Source organism: Vigna umbellata, chromosome 1 (assembly GCF_029865625.1).
Source record: "Vigna umbellata cultivar VRB3 chromosome 1, Vumbellata_1.0, whole genome shotgun sequence".
In the NCBI taxonomy this organism is placed as follows: Eukaryota; Viridiplantae; Streptophyta; class Magnoliopsida; order Fabales; family Fabaceae; genus Vigna; species Vigna umbellata.
This window is the reverse complement of record NC_142165.1, coordinates 34,400,384-34,405,332: the sequence shown is the minus strand read 5'-3', so window position 1 is coordinate 34,405,332 and position 4,949 is coordinate 34,400,384. Positions and strand designations below refer to the sequence as shown.

At 34.8% G+C, this 4,949-nt stretch overlaps 1 pseudogene; it reads right to left on the bottom strand.

Moving 5' to 3' along the window:
* Positions 1-1,161: 1,161 nt before the first annotated feature.
* Positions 1,162-2,243, bottom strand: LOC124845453 (rust resistance kinase Lr10 pseudogene; annotated as a pseudogene).
* Between the last annotated feature and the right edge of the window lie 2,706 nt (positions 2,244-4,949).

Below are 4,949 nucleotides of genomic sequence, written 5' to 3'. Positions count from 1 at the left end.
CTCCCAGAACAGCGACTGTGCTCCATTGCAGCACCTCCTAAACCTCAAAAATCACTCATTCTTCTACTTATTTCACTTATTAACAACATTTTGGGGGAGAGAAGCTTTCACAATTTTGAGAGGGAGAATGAGATAGCGAAATCCCAAGTCGTAATTTCACTAAATTAAACCTTACCGAAGGGCGCATTCCTTCGATACTGTCACTGCTCAATTACCGAAAGATAAAAAAGGCCGTCGGTATTAATCCTTCGGTAATAACCATATAGTGATTTTTGTCTTCCAAATAAAGTCATGTTTCTAAAACTTTTTGTTTTTCTCTACTTTTATTCATTCTAGATGTGTTTATTCCTTCTTTGTATTAAATTTGTACTTATAATTGACATCACGAAATATATTACTTTTGTTCTTTATTGTTTTCATTTATCCCTGTGCAAAAAGTCACTTATTATGTTATTTAATATTATCATAAAAGAATATAACCAAATGAAGTGAGCACACAATATAACAGTCGTGTATCTAATTAACAGAAAAATTAAATAATAGTAACTCAATTGAAAAATATATAATTTTTTTCACGGAGTCCGCAGCGGTGGAGATCGAGGTTGTGTTCAGTTTCTACTTGAAGGAAAGTTTATATATTAGAAAAGCTATGAGTCCCTAAACTAATTATTATGATAGAATTTAAAATTTGTCCATAATGATAATTAGTAAAATGACTTACTACTATGATAGACTCTTAATTGGCTCTGCATAATTTTATTATAGTTACAACTATCAGTAAATAATGTTCAAGGTAGGAAGTTAACCATTGTTAGATCTTGACAAGCTATATAATTTCACAGTATATGGTGTGCATTTCAAATAATATACTTATCAAAGGATTAAACTAATTTACTTTACATGGATTAGATTAATAAGAAGTTTCAAATAATACTTACGTCTAATATTCAAATAACAGGTAAAAAAAAGTGTAGTAGTCGAATTGTATATATCAAACCATAATCATTAATTAAAGAACTACAAATATAACATTTAACTTGCTTCTCCTTTTTCTTATTTTTCACCAATGCAATGCAAATTCTCAACTCCTTTTATTCCGCAATCCCGCAACTTGCAATTACCTTTATTCAATCATTACCAGATGAATTCTTTCAAAATTGTTTAGATAGAACTGACGGTTTGAACCTCTAAGCTCATCTCATCAGGAAATAAAGTAGGTTTTGAAGGTATTTCCAAATCTTCAATGTTTCCTTCAATTATGAACTCTATAAAACGTCTTTTAATTTACTCTATTCATTAAGGGACGATCCTTTTGGTTTTAACTGAATACACCAAAGTATAATTATGATAATTTTCTTTATTATTAGCCTTTTCTCTTCTGTCAAATCTTTTATATCATTATCTTCCTCTTCTCTAATATGATTATATATCCAAAGGGAAAAATAAAGTTGACTTGAGTGTTCTGCATTGGGATTTAGATTTTTCTTTTTGCTTGTCATCTCCATCCACAACATTCTGAAACTATAAACATCAGCTTTGTGGGATATTTTTGCAATATTATTGTAAAACAATTCTAGAGTCATATATCCAATGGTTCCTTGCTACTGTCATTGTGACGAAGTTATTTTCTATTGGATATAACTTTGCTAATCCAAAGTCAGAAACCTTTAGAATGAAATTCTCATCCAGTAAGATGTTATGGGGGCTTGATATCAAAATGAAAAATTTGTATCACACACCCATGATGGAGATAAGCAATTCCACGAGCTACTCCAATCGATATCTTATATATTTTTTCATAGCTAAAATCTATATTTTCATTTCTTGAAAATATAAATTTATCAAGAAATCCATTGGGCATGAATTCATAAACAAGAGCGCACTTTGAGTCACTAACCCAAAATCCAATTAATTGTACCACATTTTGGTGATGTATTCTTCCAATAATTTCAACTTCATTGATAAAATCTTGTACATTTCCTTTGGCTTTATCTAACATTTTGTTTGTCACAAATGTCCACTATGTAACTTTGCCTTAAACACATAGCCAAATCCTCCTTCACCTAACTTCTCTTTGAAACTTCAGTTATCTTCTTAATTTCCTTGTATAAGTATACGATAGGTGCTAACTGATTTTGTTCAAGGCAATTTTCAATATTTTCATATGAATGTCTTTTGCTCCATGTACATATATGAAAATCACAATTAAGAATGGGAATCCAAACAAAATTTTGTAGGCCCATATCATAGAAGCCAAAATGAAAATACCTGCAAGGATTTCTTTTCTTGAGTAATTACACTGATATTAATGTAATATAGTAAAGTATTTGTTTAAAGCAAATATTCATTAATAAAATATAAACTTTACATATCCATTTACTTAGTAACATTAGAAAAAAAGAGAGTAAATTTATTGTCTACCATGAACAATTATCAATAAATTCTATTTTCAACATTATTATCTATAAATAAATTTGTCAGTAACATTATTGTATACTAAGATGTAATTCACTGATGGTTGTGAAAAATAAAAACAAATCTTTTAAAGTAATTTCCTTAGTTTCCATAAACGTATTAGATTCAGTTTGTGTTCCTCAAACCCTTAAAACGTATTTCCATACCTCAAATTTGCAAATCATAGTCTTTTTATCTTAAGAAAATAACATTTAATAACACCAAGAGAATAGACGGAGAAAAGAATTAATTGGTAACATAATATTTATCAATAAATTTTATAGAAAAAAATATCTATATGTAAAACATAATTTATCGATATATTTTATAAATATATTTTAAGATTTTAGTTACTTTAAAAATATCAATTGATAATAAATTTATCGATAAACATTATTGATAATTTAGATTTATTGTTTCGGTAGGAATTTGTATGACCGACAAACATACCTTTCGTGACGTGACTTTTTTGTTTTCCAATGCCTGAGTTGTCTACTCTGCTCGGTTGTCACCTACTCCACTCGATTTTCCTGCTCCGCTCGATTATTTCCTACTCCGCTCAGTTCTTTCTCGATCAGTTGTTCTCTTGACCGGGGGTACTTGTAAAAGGCGCTCTGACATTCAAGTTAGGAGCGGTTTAATGAACTATTTATCATAGTTTAGTATTTGAGTTTTGATCGAACGTAAGTAGAACTTACCTGGCTTTTGGCCTTGACCTTATATTTATAATTGCCTCATGGATCCTAAACTAGCACAGATCCAATAAAATAAAAATAGACTTACCTTTAGATTCGGTTAGTTACTGATAAACAGCTCACCAATATCTCTAATCCGATATCTTTGATTACTTTATCGTCTGCTGGACTATTGGCCCAATAATAACTTAAACGTTGGCCCAATTATGGCCCAACATTTGTTCTAGCGGATGGACGAACGACCCTGAGTGGATGAACCGAGCGGCCTTGATTAGATGGACCGAACGACCCATATCGTATACCATACATATGCCCCCTAAGTCCGAGTTAACCGTTCGGCTTTAGCCAAGTTTAAGTATATGACTTATATGCGCTTGAGAGATGTTTTTCCCGTTGTATTGCGGAGGTTGTTTCAATTGTACTTTAAGTCTTTGCTTTTTAGAACTTTTTCTTGTGAGACCGAATAGCCGGATACCTTCGAGGCCAAATGGTCGAATACATGTGAGGTTAGATGGCCGTATGCTTGATCACTTGAGGCCATGGAAGGCCGAGCAGTATAGGCTGAATGGTCGAATACGGCTCGGTCTTTGACTTAGGAGTTCCTGGAGAACTTCCTAGTGAGAGGGCTTTATCTCTCAGCATTGACCTAGGAGTTCCTGGAGAACTTCCTAGTGAGAGGGCTTTACCTCTCGGCTTTGACCTAGGAGTTCCTAGAGAACTTCCTAGTGAAAGGGCTTTACCTCTCAGCTTTGACCTAATTCATTGAAAATGATCTTTAGGTTTCTTGGACGAGAACGAGAGTTCACTCAAAACGTTCCTCACCGCTCGGTTTAGGACCAAGAATTTGTCGGACAACATTCCTCGGGTTTTGATGCAACTTTGCCGGTCGGATTAGGACGAGAGTGAGAGTTCATGGAGAGTGTCTCTCATCGCTCGGTTTAGGACGAGAGTGAGAGTTCACAGAGAACGTTTCTCACGGCTCGGTTTAGGACCAAGGCTTCTCGGAGAGCATTCCCTAGGTTTTGTGGACAAGAGTGAGAGTTCACAAAGAGCATTCCTCATCGCTCGGTTAAGGACGAGAGTGAGAGTTCACAGAGAACGTTCCTCACCACTCAGTTTAGGACCAAGGGTTCACGGAGAGAGTTCCCTGAGTTTTGTGGACAAGAGTGAGAGTTCACGGAGAGCGTTCCTCACCGCTCGGTTTAGAACGAGAGTGAGAGTTCACAAAAAAAGGTTCCTCACCGCTCGTTTTACGACTAGGGGTTCTTGGAGAACGTTCCCTAGGTTTCGTTTGTATCACTACGCAACCTGTGATTGAATGGAAATTGTCTGGCTTTATTCATACCAAAAGTGTACGCACGTAAGTCTTGTCAAAAGAATTTATTCGAAACAAAACATCACATCAAAATTCAACTAAAGTAAACGTGAGATGAGTCGCTTCCAAGTGTTAGGAAGAACTTTCTATTATATTTTCTAGTTGATATGTCCCCGATTCGAGTGGTCAGGACTGCGACTGCGGCTGCGGCTTTGCCTATGTCTCCGTTCTTCTTTTCTATACTGTCGTTCAGTACTTCTCCGTGGAGATCTTCTTCTTGATGGGCTTCTTATATGTGGTCATTCCTCCTTCACGTACGTACGGAGATGTCTTGCACAAATAAGTGCTTCGATCTTATCTTTGAGTGTTACATACTCTTCGGTAGTATGTCCCAAGTTTTGATGGTATTGATAGTGCTTTCCTCCATCAGCATTTTTAGGTGAATGAAGCTTTCTGACTGAAAGAAGTTCAGCACTAAGGGCTTC